General features: G+C 36.0%; 1 protein-coding gene across 4 annotated transcripts in view; it reads right to left on the bottom strand.

Annotated features, from left to right (window-relative positions):
* LOC5578086 overlaps positions 1-15,827 on the bottom strand; it is an 80,221-nt gene that overhangs the window by 60,171 nt on the left and 4,223 nt on the right. For 3 of the 4 annotated variants that reach the window (XM_021851112.1, XM_021851111.1, XM_021851113.1), the window contains exon 2: positions 8,000-8,490. The exons of the other annotated variant lie outside the window; for it this stretch is intronic. The gene's annotated coding sequence lies outside the window, so the exon portion shown is untranslated. The remainder of the gene's footprint in view (positions 1-7,999; positions 8,491-15,827) is intronic. 4 annotated transcript variants of the gene reach the window in all.

Genomic DNA, 15,827 nt, shown 5'->3' with positions numbered 1-15,827 from the left:
TGGGGATTAAAATTACGTTGGTAATGTAAGATACTTTCAACAGCTACAACTTTGCCGAAGTAGTGGTTTTTTGAACCACTCTAATAGACAGCCCTACCATTCTCTTGGCGTCTATCTCAAAAGTCGATAACAAGATCCTATAATCTGAGATAATCATGAAAATGAGTGATTTTTGTCGGAAATGCGAAACGGAGTATAGGCGAGTTTTCCCGACCAGTGGATTACAACAGAATTATAACAGATTTTGTTACTCAGTTAGCGCAATTTTTCCAACAATTTTTTTTGCTTTATAACACAATTTTCGGCTTTATAACACTAAACAAAATTGAAAGAAAACATATTATAATTTAAACAAAAATGTAACTCATTATGATTCAAATCAAACAAAAATATAACACATGTTGTTATTTTCAATAACAGAATTATAACAAAATTTGTTATAAGCAATTGATTTTATTATTTTTTATAAAAATTTAAAACAGACTTGGACATTAGAACTGATTTTGTTTAAATTCCTCCATCAACTCAATGGAATTTAACAAAATTGAAGCAATTTTTTTATTTGTAATAAATATTGATATAATTGTGCTACAATTTTGGTGTAATCCACTGATCGGGTTAGTAAGGAAATTAAATTATATATTACCTAAAGCATAACATTGTCTTTTTTGTCAATAACTTTTATGTTTTCCATTCAATTTCAAAGGCTTTTTTCGATTTACAACTGATAATTATTTAAGTTGGATTTCCTGCAAAGGTAAACCATTTAATTTTAACCCATTATATGTGAAAAGAATTTTAGCAAGCTTTATGGACGGGGTTGGTGGTCTGATGGCTACCGCTTCTGCTTCATAAGCAGAAGGTCATGGGTTCAATCCCAGGCCCGTCCCTTTCCTCGTACTTTGTAGTTGTATATCTCTCACTTGCTTCTATCTTCCATTCTAAACCTATCACACTCAAACTATTCGTTCATAGCAAACGCTAGAACCAGAGCCGGATGCCTGTTAGTTCCAAGCAGTCATTCGGTTGGTTCCTTGTGTAAGTGCAGCTGATCTGGCGATACTGGAGTAGCATCCACGGGCGGCCAATCAAGCTCAAGCTCAAGCTCAAAAAGAATTTTAGCAAGCTTTAAGTTTGATTAGGGAAAGGGGCTACTAAATACTTACCGATGAACTTCATGCCACAAGCAGTGGCACAGTCGGATAAACTCCTTACAAAAGTTTTCCAATAGGTATAGGGTAGCCTGACAAGGCAAATCAATTGGCAACGGGTTTTGTTTGTCAAAATGAGCTCAAAAATGGTATTATCCAACTTTTTGCATCTAGGTAGTGCTAAAAAACTTCAATAGATTCAAAGTCATTCCCATATGAGAGAATCATTAAGATTTACAAATATTTCACCATAGTAATAGAACGTATTTTGCAAATATTACCAATTCAAAACACATACTAAAGCTTAAAGGAATTCGTTAAGATTTACCACAAAATAGACCCCTTTACTTTTATATTCCAGTTTTAGTTCACAAACCAAACCACAAGTAGGGTAATTTACGGCCTCGACTATTGTCGGCAATCATAATTAACACACCAAATTTACAGTATTTTTCTATTAAAATACAACAATGAAAACATTCAGATGATACCTTGTTCTGTCAGCTTCCCACTGACGAGAATTCCGTGATTGAACCAACAATTTCGCCAGAGAAATCATCAATTCAAATGAATACGCCTCAAAATGCTGCTGAGTTGGAGTTGTCAAACAGATTTACCAGCAGTTCTTATGAGAAAGACTGCCGAAGCCCCAATCTCTCCGACAATAGTCGCATTGACATGAGAAGTTCGAAGCAAAAAATAATAATGAGTTAAGTGACTAGAGTAGGGGGCCTTCCTTAGCCGAGTGGTTAGAGTCCGCGGCTACAAAGCAAAGCCATGCTGAAGGTGTCTGGGTTCGAATCCCAGTCGGTCCAGGATCTTTTCGTAAAAGGAAATTTCCTTGGGCATAGAGTATCATCGTACCAGCCACACGATATACAAATGCGAAAATGGCAACTTTGGCAAAGAAAGCTCTCAGTTAATAACTATGGAAGTGCTCATAAGGACACTAAGCTGAGCAGCAGGCTCTGTCCCAGTGAGGACGTTAATGCCAAGAAGAAGAAGAAGAAGACTAGAGTAGAAGTAATAAACTCTCAACACCTTTATTTTCAAAAAGAGACCTTTAATTGTGATTTCATTGGAATACACTCATTTGCTATGTGATTCACATATTTTTCTCAATATTGTTCCTTAGTTTTATAAAGTTATGATTTGATTGAATAAAATTCTGGGGCTAGTATCGCCAGGCAGTTAAGCACATCGTATCATGGGGTGTGGACTCTATTCGCGTTTCAGCCATTGAAGCTTTTTGCAAGGATATATCAAAGGAGCATGCTTGCTTGTTATGTAGTGTGAAGTGAAGTGACCGGACGTCCAGCATTTCGCGGGACAGTCCTGAATTTTGACCGTTTGTCCCAAGCTTAAAATTGTTCCGCAAAACGTCCCGTATTTCACTTAAATCCTTTAAATGGCCCTCGTTTATAGAAAAGTTATAAAAATGTCTGATTCTCAGGTATTCTAAGCTATTAGTACACTATGCTTATTTGGCTTGATTTGATACAGACCCAAACCAAATTTTCATAACGCGAAGGTTTTGTCAGTGTTGAGACCGATGTTGTGTTTATGACTAACCAAATATTTGCACATTTGGCAGAGGGTCTACTGATAGCTTCAAAGTGAATTTGAAATGGGCAGATACTCAACTTTAAGAATTGAACAACGTTTGTGACATAACACAATAGATTTTTGAGTTCAATGATGAAAATCATATATTCACAACAGAAACAAACTCCATGCTTCTTGGTAAACTTCTAAAATCACAATTTCTTACAATTGCCAATTATTACTTTAAAGAAATCTACAAAGCTCCATAAATTTGAAATATTTTCAATAAGAGCTTTATCGCATTTCACAAACGCAGGGGCGACTCATAACTTCACTCTTCACTTGTTCTACGATACTAAAAATAGGTACCGTTTTGATTCATATTACGGACAGCTTCAAATTCCGGACACTCTCGTTTGTATGGGAAACATTTCACACGAAATGTTTCAATTTTCGCCGTCCAAAAGTTCTCATTTTCGAGGCTCGTTTTATTAGGTTTTTTTTTCCATAAATATCATTGCAAATTTATAATGCCCAACTACCTTAGACGTCTCTTAAGTGGTTGAACGATTTCAATTGATGATTTGACTGTTCCATCAATGGTTATCATGAGCTGTCCGTTATTCGAATCAAAGCGTCCAGAATATGAGGCAAAAGTGAGGGAGCGTCCGGAATAAGAATCATGAAAAGGCCACACGTTTTGATTTATTTAAAACTATTCAAGTTGCGGACGCGTATTTTTTACCCACCATCCGAAAGTTAAGGGGTTCCGACGCTCGATAACGCTAAAAAATCATACAGAATGATTTATTTTGTATGGTCCAAGCTGGGTTATACTTCACTGAGGCCTTAAGTGTCCGTAATATGAATCAAAACGGTATTTTGTCATACCTATTTAAAATCTAACTTAAAACCAAAATGATGTAAATTAACTATTTTTACTATCTCCTACTCAGTAGATGTGCATTTGAAGTAAAACCTCTTAATTTTCTATTCATATAACAGTTAGGTTTGAGGTTAGGGAATTGCCACTGATTTCACTCAGAATTCTCTATGCCCAGGAGTTCATAAGAACATCACCAAGGATCCTTCGAAAGTCCTATAACTATGTGAGAATACTACCACAGATTTTATGATTTTTTTTTTCACAATTCTGTCAGAAACACACTTTAAATCACCATTCCACGCGTTGTGAAGATGTTCCAGGAGACGAAGACATCGAGCGGAGCGCTGGAAGCGGCCGGAAACCGAAAACGGAATACTCAGAGAAGGCGCGGAAGATAAGGAAGTAATTTAAGAATAACCCGAACCTTTCCACCCGAGAAGTGGCGAAAAGGTCAATTCGTCGAAGTAGATTGTCCAGCAGACCATGAAGCGGGCTGGGCTACGTGTTTTTGAGGTCAGGAAGGCGCTAGACCGGACTGACAAGCAAAACACAGTGGTCAAATTGCGTTGCGCGGAAGCTGTACCGTGAGTGACTGTTCAAGCCAGGCTGTCTCGTCATGGACGGTGGACACCAAACAAATCCTCGGTCTCGAGTCATTTGTCAGTACGTCCCGGAGGTTCCGGAAGAGAAAGATGGACAAATTCACGTAGGCTGTTGTGGCATGCGATCTGGTAGTGCGGATGGTACAGCAAGCCGTTCGTTACAACCGGCACCATAAACGGGCAGATTTATCGAGAGGAATGCTTGCAAAAGCGCTTGCTCCCCTTCTTTCGCTCTCACCGTTGTCCACACGTTCTGGTTCTGGCCGGATCTCGCATCGTATCATTACGCCAAGCCTGTAATGGATTGGTACGAAGCGAAGGGCGTTTATGTGGTCCTGAAGATGGCAAACCCGCCAAATACACCAGAACTACGTCCGAACGAAAAGTTATGAGCGATAATGAAGTAAAAGTTGAAGATAAGCGAAAATGATAAATTTTTGCATAGGTTTAACATTTTTTCCTCGGAACAGCAACTAATATCTTTCAAATGAAGCATAATGATCATCTCTAGGACTTTTCTTCATTATTATACATCCATTTAAAAAACTGCTTCCATCCGTTGATCCACTACTGGAACACGAAGGCAACTATTGGTGCAAGGGAACAAATTTGTTGCGTAAACTTAATTATACTGTTCGACAAAAAAAAGTCGATCTGAATGCACAGAGACTGGACACCCCGGGCTTGAAAGTATAAAAAATAAACAAAAATAATGGCGTTTTCAGAATGTTCGTGTCTACCCCAGGTCATTTTTAAAATATACTTGAACTTTTTGCATTTTTTATTTAAAAATCTAATCTAATCAATAAACCGACACAGTGTTTTATATTCAGGACAGCGGAATTCATGTGCCATATAATATTTACAACTTTAAATACAATATAAAGAGTTGTAATAAGATTTGCAGGGAGTCCTCCCCCCCTTTTTTGTAGCTTCCCCATTTTTAAAGTATCGCAAATCATGGAATATTTGATATACAGGGGGTTGTCAAAATAACTGGGACAGGCAAAAATTGGGCCAACTTTGGAATGCTGTAACTTTGACAAAAATTGACCGATTTCAATTCGTTAAGAAGTAATGGATGGGTCAACTAATCTAGTTTTGAGGTGCATCCATGGAGATGAACTTTAACCCCGGATACCGGTGATAATTCGGATTTCCGGAAGCATGTCTTATGCAGTAAAATTATGACGTGTTTTTAGCAAAGGTTTCGACTAAAAAAATCAAAAAAGTTACTACTCATGAAGATAGAAGATCAAATTCTGAAGCGATTGGTGCGCCAAGTATTAATATCGGTCCAGAAACAACCAAGATATGGCCATTTACTCGGAATCGGTGCCGGTAGTGGATCCGAATTGGGATCAAACAATTTATTCACTCAAAATATGTCGCGCAATATTGTTTTATCCCTAGCTTACCATAATATACCCTATTATAAATTGAAAATGAGTCTTGTACAGATTTGGCCACTCATGGCGCCGCCAAGTGCCCCGGGGAACTTTGCATAGGGGACGTTTCGATTTTGACACCAAAGCATATCATGCGACGGCTCATTCTTCATATCTTGTCGTAAATAGGGCAACTGTAGACTCAAAATGGATAGTTGACTACAGTGACTACTTCCGTCCGGGACCACCGGATGTCCCCGAGGGAACATGAGTGGCCAAATCTGTACAAGACTCATTTTCAATTTATAATAGGGTATTTTATGATAAGCTAGGGAGAAAACAATATTGCGCGACATATTTTGAGTGAATAAATTGTTTGATCCCAATTCGGATCCACTACCGGCACCGATTCCGAGTAAATGGCCATATCTTGGTTGTTTCTGGACCGATCTTAATACTTGGCGCACCAATTGCTTCAGAATTTGATCTTATATCTTCATGTGTAGTAAAATTTTGATTTTTTAGTCGAGACCTTTGCTAAAAACACGTCATAATTTTACTGCACAGACATGCTTCCGGAAATCCGAATTATCACCGGTATCCGGGGGTTATAGTTCATCTCCATGGATGCACCTCAAAACAAGATTAGTTGACACGGCCATTACTTCTTAACGAATTGAAATCGGTCAATTTTTGTCAAAGTTACAGCATTCCAAAGTTGGCTCAATTTTTGCCTGTCCCAGTTATTTTGACAACCCCTGTTTATCAAATATTCCATGATTTGCGATACTTTAAAAATGGGAAGGGTACAAAAAAGGGGGGAGGGCTCCCTGCAAATCTTATTACAACTCTTCATATTGTATTTAAAGTTGGAAATATTATATGGCACATGAATTCCGCTGTCCTAAATATAAAACACTGTGTCGGTTTATTGATTAGATTAGATTTTTAAATAAAAAATGCAAAAAGTTCAAGTATATTTTAAAAATGACCTGGGGCAGACACGAACATCCTGAAAACGCTATTATTTTTGTTTATTTTTTATACTTTCAAGCCCGGGGTGTCCGGTCTCTGTGCATTCAGATCAACTTTTTTTGTCGAACAGTGTTATTTATATGACTTTTTGATAAAATAAAAAGCTGAAATTTGGCAAATCGACTAAACTAGAGGCGATCTATCCTCCAAAAATAGCACATGCCGTTATTATCGAAAAATGTATGTTTTTTTCCATATTCCAATCTACTGGTACATTACAATCATTGGTACCGGCACCCTACATTATTATCAAAATGCGTTTCATCTGTAATTTTAACAAAAGGGGATTTTTTTTTTATTTCCGTATGGATTTGGGCTGAAAGGTCTCTTCAAAAATATATTTTTGAAAGTTTTCCACTAATCGGAACATAGTTTTTCCGGCTTTTCTTTACGAATTTTCTCAACGGTGGAAAATTTTGTGGAAAACTGCTTTCAGTTATTTTTTTTTATTCCTGAGAAAATTTGCTTTCATTTTCATAAAGAAAAACTTTATTTCTACAATGCTTCTTTCATGAGTTATGATTTTTCAAAGAAAAGGCTCAAAATGGCACATTTGCACATTTTTTTACAAAATTGGCCATAACTCAAAAACGAAAAAAAAAATACCATTATCAAAATTTTAGCGATGAAATTATGAAATTACCTTCTCAAAAATATTTTTTTGAAAATTTTCTACGAGTTGGAGCATAGTTTTTCCGGCTTTTCTTTACGAATTTTCTCAACGGTGAAAAATTTTGTGTAAAATTTTTTCCAGTTATTTTTTTTTATTCCTGAGAAAATTTGCTTTCATTTTCATAAAAAAAACTTTGTTTCTATTATGCTTCGTTCTTGAGTTATGATTTTTCAAAGTAAGTAGTGTCAGGGGAAAACAACAAATTTCCTACTGAGTTTCTCAAAAAATAGGCGACCCTGATTTTTTCTCAATTTTTTTTATTCATATATTGATGAGCCTTGCCTGTGGAAAAAGTTTCATGAAAATCTGAGACCCTTCGGCCCACTTTATACGGAAATAAAAAAAAATCCCCAAAATAATCTCATCCCAAACCAATTTTTTCAATCGATAGAGTGAACGTTAGATGGATATCTGTGGTATATGATAAGAAAAGAAGTTATTATATAGCTAGCTTTTCTTCTAACACAGCATCTTGATCGGATTGGCGATGCTTCGTCTTTTCGGCGACGTCCGATTTTGGGTGCAATCCAGTACTGGGGGATCTCCCCAAATTGTAATATCTATGAAATCTGGTTCGTTGATCGACTTGACCCTTAAGCTTTTGATTTCCAGATTGTCATGTATCTAACAGGGAGTCGAAATCTGTATGGTGCGATTCGTATTCTACATTTTACATATTCTTATCATTCTATACATAAGTTTATAGCTACCATCGTTACCTGTATATGCTCGAAGTTCTCTGAAGAATAAGCGCTCAAAGCCAGACGTTCTCCGATTGCTCAAATTTCACGACTCATGTCTTCGTCACACTTCGTTCCATATCGCTCATCATTCACATCTTCCTACCTTCACGCATTTTCTTCACAATTCACTGCGTCACTCTTTCACTGCTTGTAACGTTTGCTTCACACCTCGAATTCAAATTGGCACCCCAAATTCCACGAACGGACCAAAAACGCAATTTCGTGCAACAATATGTATAGGTATGTACATATGTATCAGTTTGATACCGCTGTGTCGGTAGTGATTTGTCGCTATCTATTTTAATTGCGTTTGAATCACACGGTATGTGCGCCGTGTTCTTCGCCACAGCATATGCAGAATTTTCCGGCGGCACCACACGGCCGTCTCGCACGACCGGCTTTTCGTTGTTTTCCCGTTTTCCCGCCCTAGGTGTCTATCACTCCCGTTTAAAACGCTAATGCTGTCTCTATAGACAGTTACGGACAAAACAATAAGGCCATTTCAGAGTTGAAAGTGTAACTCTTGTACTTTATGGTTTTATGTGTAAAAGTTAAACATTGTTTTTACGTCAATTTATTCTACGGCCTTTGTTTACCATTTCCTTTTTATCATCATTTGAGGAACTTCATATTCGCTGAGACATGAAAAATATGTATGTAGGTGTGTGTATTTAAGGTTCCAAGCATGAGTAACAAAATAATAAGATAAATAAGTACAACAAAAGCTTAGTTATATTGACACAAAGTTTGAATTTTGTTTGTTATTATTATGGAATACCCGTAATATGAGTTGCGATAAATTTCTCCATCGTTGAATCAAGCAGTAGATAAGTCTGCGGCTACAAAGCAAAGCCATGCTGAAGGTGTCTGGGTCGATTCCCAGTCGTTCCAGGATCTTTTCATAATGGAAATTTCCTTGACTTCCCTGGACATAGAGTATAATCGTACCTGTCACACGATATACGAATGCAAAAAGATCGCAATTAATAACTGTGGAAGTGCTCATAAGAAAACTAAGCTGAGAAGCAGGCTCTGTCCCATTGTGGACGTTAGTGCCAAGAAGAAGAAGAGGAAGCCTTAGGGATAGTACACATATGTCACGCTAAATTTCGACTTTTTGGACCTCTCCCCCTCCCTTTTCACGCTTATTGTATGAGTCATATAAACATTTTGTAAGGCTTGTCACGCTACGCCTGACCACCTCCCCTCCCCCTTGGAGTGTGACAAAATTTGTATACGATCCCATAGCATAGCGCACACTCTCGAAGTGCAATTTTAGCAGATCTCATATTTTTGATCAATAACGGCGCCGGCCAAGTCCTTACAGTGAGTTGGGATGGGGAAGGAATGTTTGGCTGTAATGATTCTAGAGACAGAGAATACCTCTGCATCTCCACAATCACCACGGGAAGGGTGTTTATTAGTGAGGAAGGAAAAGATCTGGAAGTCATCTTTGGTCGGTGATGCGATCCGTGAATAACTACGACGAGAAAAAAAAATTGCGTTTTGTCTCGCGGTAAAAATATATTTTAAAATAGATAATAAGAAAATACGTCGACATTCGAAATGTCGAACAATTCAGAGGTTTAGTAATGGAAAAAAAGAGAAAGCTATGTCTTATAAAATTATATTTAGTAAGAATTAAGGTTCATGCCGACACTTGAATTGATGAACCATCCATAGTTTGTTTGAAAAATACAATAACGATATTGATTGAAGTTTAAAAAGAAAGTTTAAAACGCTTTTCAGTCTCATTAATTTCAATCAATTTGATGTATATTAGTGAAATAGTCATGAAACTTTTATTAAAAAAAAAACAACGTATCTTTAAGAATTAATGATAAATAAATAAATATTTGTGTTTATTAAAAAAAAACTTTACCCTGTAGTACGCCGACATTCATAATGTCGAACTTATTATTATTATTTATTTATTTTAACTAAAATTATGAAAGAGGGAAAACCCCTTTGAATGATTTCTTGAAGAAATCTTTTTCAAAGAGGCACAAAACTTTTTTATCTTTTCAATACGTTATGTCTTATTAACTATAGGCTCACACGGATAATGTCGAACTATTTAAAGGTTATTTTTAGTAATGACGAAAAAAGAAAGGATATGTATATTGAAATCAGTAAAAACAGAATAAGTATTTATGCCGACACTGGTAGTGACGAACCATCCATAGTTTGTTTTACAAATACAAAACCGTAACGTTGCCTTGACATACATGTGTAATCACCAGTTGATAATTCATCCTTGACTGAACGCGAGTATATTTTCACATCGGACACGATTGTTCCATCGCTTGCTCAATAGGCACATGGAACAGAATCAAAGAACCACACACTATTCACTGTCAACCAAATCGCGGGTAAACGGAGAATGCGTTTGCATTCTCGGTTACACCAGCAAAACCAAATGGACATGGATTCAAACGAATAGGGTTCGATCGAAAGTTGAATCCGTCGTAAACAAGAATAAGGGTGAATACCAGTGTCAATGAAAAGTATTTCAGATGCTATGAAACTGATACTATTTTTCGACTAGTTTATTCTACACACTCCCAACAAAAAGAAGCAAGCCAAATGATGTAAATTTGTGTCGAATTTTAAATACATTAGTGTCTGATTCGAGAATGTGTCATTCATACATGGGAATTACGTAGACAGTAACTTTTAATTATTTTTAAGAGTGTATGCTTATGCTTTGTTAAAATTCTTAAAATCAGGGCCGGATTTACAAATGTGGGGGGCCGGGGGCCACAGTTCTTTTCACTTTTTTAATATTATATGCTGTACCAAATATGATTTTAGATGTGCTGAAGCGCTTTTAGATTTAGATGCTAAAAGTGCTTTGAGATGTGAGTAACTAACACGAATGTTTTTTTTTCTATAAACTACAATTAACAGCGGTTTGAGTTCTTGGAAAATAAATATTAAAACAAAGTATTCATGTAGATTTATTAGGTTTCACAATTCAAATTCGCGATTAAGGCCTATCCATCAACGATAACATTGACTCTTTCTCGTTGGACCTTAATGAAGGTTTTGGCATGTTTTTTTTTTTGTTTTGAAATGAATATGTTGATTCCATAAGCTAATGATTGATGAATTTCTTTGAAAAAAAAAAAAAAACAAAATATTTTAGTGGTTCTGCAGACAGGTTTATTGAGCTCGAACATATTCGTACGACTATTATAGTAAAACCTCGTTAGAATTAGAAAAAAATAGTAAAACGTTCATAATCGTAACTTGTTATTACATAATTTATTTGGTATAATTTACATTAAAGTTGGATCTCTCAATTATATGGTGAATTAGTTCCAAACAATTCAAGAAAATAGGGCACCATAGTGTTTTATAATTTATTACAAAGTTCATCAAGCTTTTCAGGAGAGTGTATATTTTTCTGAAAAATATTTTTGGGTGTGATAACCATGAGAATGGTCTAAATTATAATGCACATGACACACCCGTTTTAAATTAGACCAATATTAGACCAAAGTTGATTTTGAGTCTTTCTGTACATATATGATGTATATCGTAGAGTCAAATCAATTAATGGAATAAATCCATAAAAAAATAATATGTTGTTTTAGTATTTCAAGTCATGGTTTGTGGGGGCCCCTAAAATGAGGGGGTCCGGGTGCCATGGCCCCCATAAATGCTGCCCTGCTTATAATCAGAAAGCAAAAGGAGTGTTTGGCTTGATATTTAATGCTATAGGTTCGAATTTGGGTTCCAAATTTACAAAAATGATAACCAAGCTACTCCGAAGTGCGCCTACACATACTGATTGATTCAATGAAAAAAATAATATTATGTAGGGCATTGCCCATTATTGCGGTAGTCCCTATTATTGCGATGTAAGAATTGAATTCCCATTAATAATCAAAAACTCAATTTTGTTTAAATGTTGTTGGTGATGATGAAAGCTTATAGAATAAGGTGAGTCAACCTTAGTGGGAAGATCAATATTTTCAGCAAACTACAGTCAACTTTCCCTTACTCGATAGTTCATGTTTCGATATCGAATTCATAGTAAAAGTTTGTTTTCCTGGCTGCCTCGATGAAACTTTCGTTCCCATCTGAGGAAGAGGATACAGCTGGCTTTGATTGTGAGCTCTTAAGGCGCAGTAGGCCGTCATTGAAATTTGTACGCGTCATTGATGATTGTTGCTAATTCATCTCATTATTTCGAATCAAAGAAAATCAGTTGGGTTTGCACTGACACAGCTAAAAAAGTATGAGTAAAGGCAAAACTGTCAGCAACTGTCACTGAAAACCATACACTGAAAGGGCAGAGCTTGAGCTTGATTGGCCGCCCGTGGTTGCTACTCCAAAATCGTCAGATCAGCTGCACTTGCACTAGGTACCAACCAAATGACATCCTGGGACTAACAGACACCCTCAGTGCATAAGTGCCAAAGACATTCCAAAGACAATATTATAAAAAAAAAAAGATAGCCTACAATCGATTTTACTTTACTTAATCATACTTGCAGAAGGCTGAGTGATAATAAAACAATAACCCATTTATTATCATTCATTTATACAGTCAACCTTCTATAACGCGGATAAGGAGTTATAAACCCTTCAATAGGACCATCGAGTTCAGGAGGTATCGAGTTATAGAACACGCAACCAGTTCAATTGCGATCCAAGGAACCTTCGAGGTAGCCATGGAAACCAAATTTGACCATGGTTCTCTATCTCGATATCGAGATAGGAAGCATCGAGTGGACTGTAATTATTTTTGAGCTTCCTACTGAGGATTCAGTAAGAATCGTTCTCAGTATTCTATAATGATCTAATGACAACCCTTCTCAAATTCTGAGAAATTCTGCTAAATGTTCAATGATAATTTTGAAATCTTGCGGTGATATTATATTTAATTTAGATTTTTCCCATCATAAAACATTTGAAGTTTAGCCTTTTGTAACAAATATTGAAAAAAAAAATCATGGCATAGTGTTTTTGTGATCTCAATTAAATAATTGTTATTATTAAAAGTATGATTTCGCATTTTAAAAATCAGAATGATTCTCGCAAGCTAGATTTTAATGCGTGTTGGCTTTAATGAAGCTTTCCAGTATTATCATAATATGACATCGGATCATTTTGAATCATTCATGAAATCAAGTAAATTTAGATGATTTGAAAACTAACGTAATCACCATACTGAAATATTTGCTTGAATTTCATTCGAAATCTATATAAATAAAAATGGAGTGGTGTTTGTATGACACGGAACGGCTTGAGAACGAGCAATCGGATTTTGAAAATTCTTTAATAGTTATGTTCCTGAAGTTTTCCGACGTGTTTGTGTGTATAAAAAGTTCATGATATTCACCGGGAAAGTTGTGAAAACGAGAGTGAAAGAACTTTCGTTTTGTAAGGGACGTTTCATGGCGTTTTTCAACAGCCTACTCGATGGCAAGATGATGTTTGCCGGGACCACTAGTTTTCAATATTTATTCTAAGTGTGTTCTAACCTCAAATAAGTAAAACAGCTTGCAGGCCAAATATGAATTGAATCTTTAGACTCTTAGCAGACCGCACAAAATTACGTCGCTTGGGCTATACGTTGGTCAGTCTTGTTTTTAGCAAGCTTTTGTTTCACTTGCTTTTAGGCACTTGGCAGCACTATTTTCATGGAATAATATATGACTCGAACTTTTGCCCCACTATGGACAAACAATGTATCTTCCAAACATTTATGCAATAACAAATATACCGTAATTTCGGGTGAAATTGATCATTTTTCGTGGGTTTCCTTGTCTGTTTTCTATAATGTTGACAATGCCAAACAACTGAAAAACAAGTACATAGGTGAGCCGCATTGGCTCATGTACCGAAATTTTCTAACATACGTCATTTTAGTGCTAAGAAATATCTCCAAAATAAAAAAAATCAGGGGATCTCATTTCGGGGTGAAATTGATCACATGTTAATGCGATCATTATTAGTTTTCGAAACAATTCTACATAATAAATTTGAGCTTCCTGAATCCGAATATGCCAACAAGGTCCTAAAAAGTCAATGTTTATAAAAATAATGAATAATTGTTAAATTTTAAGATTTACGCAGAAAGCGCCTATATGTATGCAATTTTCTAAGGATTATTTGTTATCTAACAGAAATTCTATTAAAGCCTGTCCACGTTAAATTTCGGACACCCAAATAATGGCAGCAAAAAAATGTTACTCATAATTCAACAAAAACAATTGTTTATTTCAGAATAAAAGAGTTATATCTACAAAATAAACAGTTGACAAGCCTCTGCTTCACTTTTTGTACGTATGATTTTGACTTCCCAACTTTGCGAGCCACATTTCGCACAGAAAGATTGGGATTTTTCTCAATAATGGCTACCACCTTCTTATCCATTTGTCGGGAGCATACTTTTCGATTTGTTCCACTTCCAACCTTCCGATCCACAGTCAAGCGCTGGTCAAATGATTTGCAAACACTAAATACCGTACTTTTCGGTAGCTTTAGTTTTTTGGCAAGATCGCGTACCGATAAATTCGGATTTTGCTGCCGTTCAAACAAAATGCGTTTGCGCACTTCCACTTGATTGGACGCCATTTCAGTGAATGTTACGATAATGTAAACATGTTTTACCACGAAATAAAGTGGAGAGTTTCAGCTGTCATATAAGTGAAACGTTTCAGCAATCCGTGAAATAATTCAAAACCTACACTGAAAAAAAAGTGTCCGAATTTTATCGTGGACAGGCTTTATTTCAACCGAATTAGCAAATTTGTACGAGTTTTGGTGATGAAATCTGGTTTAGGGATATATCTTAAGCATCCTTACAAACTTTCACGTTTATACCATGATAAAATCATTGTCTAGAATTAGAAGTTAATGGGTGTTTGTCAATACTGCACCGTATATGATTTTAAAATTTCACATTATTTTCATAGAAATATACATTCGTTATCTCGAAAAGCTTCAAAACACACAATTCGATAGTAATTACGACAAACAACATTCACTCACTGCAGGTTAAATTGATATTTTTGCTCCATTAGGAAGAAATAAAACCGTGTTACACGGTGATCAATTTCACCCTACTGATCGATTTCACCCGAATTGACGGTACCTCAAAGCATCCTTGCGATAGGCCTTGCTTCGCCCTTATATAAAATATGGAATAAGAATTAATTTTCATGTTGTTCCACGTAATATAATTTCGACGGAAAATAACAATTCTCATATCAGATATAAACTATAAGATTTAACTTTTGAAATCTCAATCAATTTCCTTAAAATTGTCTTCCTTGAATAGCATTGGAACCACTATTTTTTTATTATATATTTATTTATTATATATTTATTTTTTATTAATTGAACTAGAACCTAAAAAATAAACCCCACCCTACTCGAATGTGGTTTAGGGACAAAATGTCCAAAGACAAAACGTCGAAACCCAAAATGTCGAATGCCAAAACGTCGAATCCCAAAACGTCGAAAGGGACAAAACGTCGAAAAGACAAAACGTCGAAAGCACTTATTTTTCTACCGAAAAATGGTTGCGATGCGGACCGCGTTGGAAACAGCAAAATTTAAATCACAGTAAGCTCGGAACCAATTTTCGAGAATATGTCACTCTTATATCAATTTCTGTCGAAGAAAGAAGCACCCAATGAAGCAATTTGAAATTGAAGCCTCAGATATGCAGAAGTGATTAAACCAGTTCAGCATGATATTGGGGGATATAGGTTCGTGAGTTGAGGTAGTAGAAGCATTAACCTAAGAATGCTAATGTCGCTTCTGTTCGTGTTACCAACATCTA

The sequence above is a fragment of the Aedes aegypti genome, chromosome 3, assembly GCF_002204515.2.
Source record: "Aedes aegypti strain LVP_AGWG chromosome 3, AaegL5.0 Primary Assembly, whole genome shotgun sequence".
Classification (NCBI taxonomy): Eukaryota; Metazoa; Arthropoda; class Insecta; order Diptera; family Culicidae; genus Aedes; species Aedes aegypti.
This window is presented reverse-complemented; position numbering and strand designations above follow the sequence as displayed.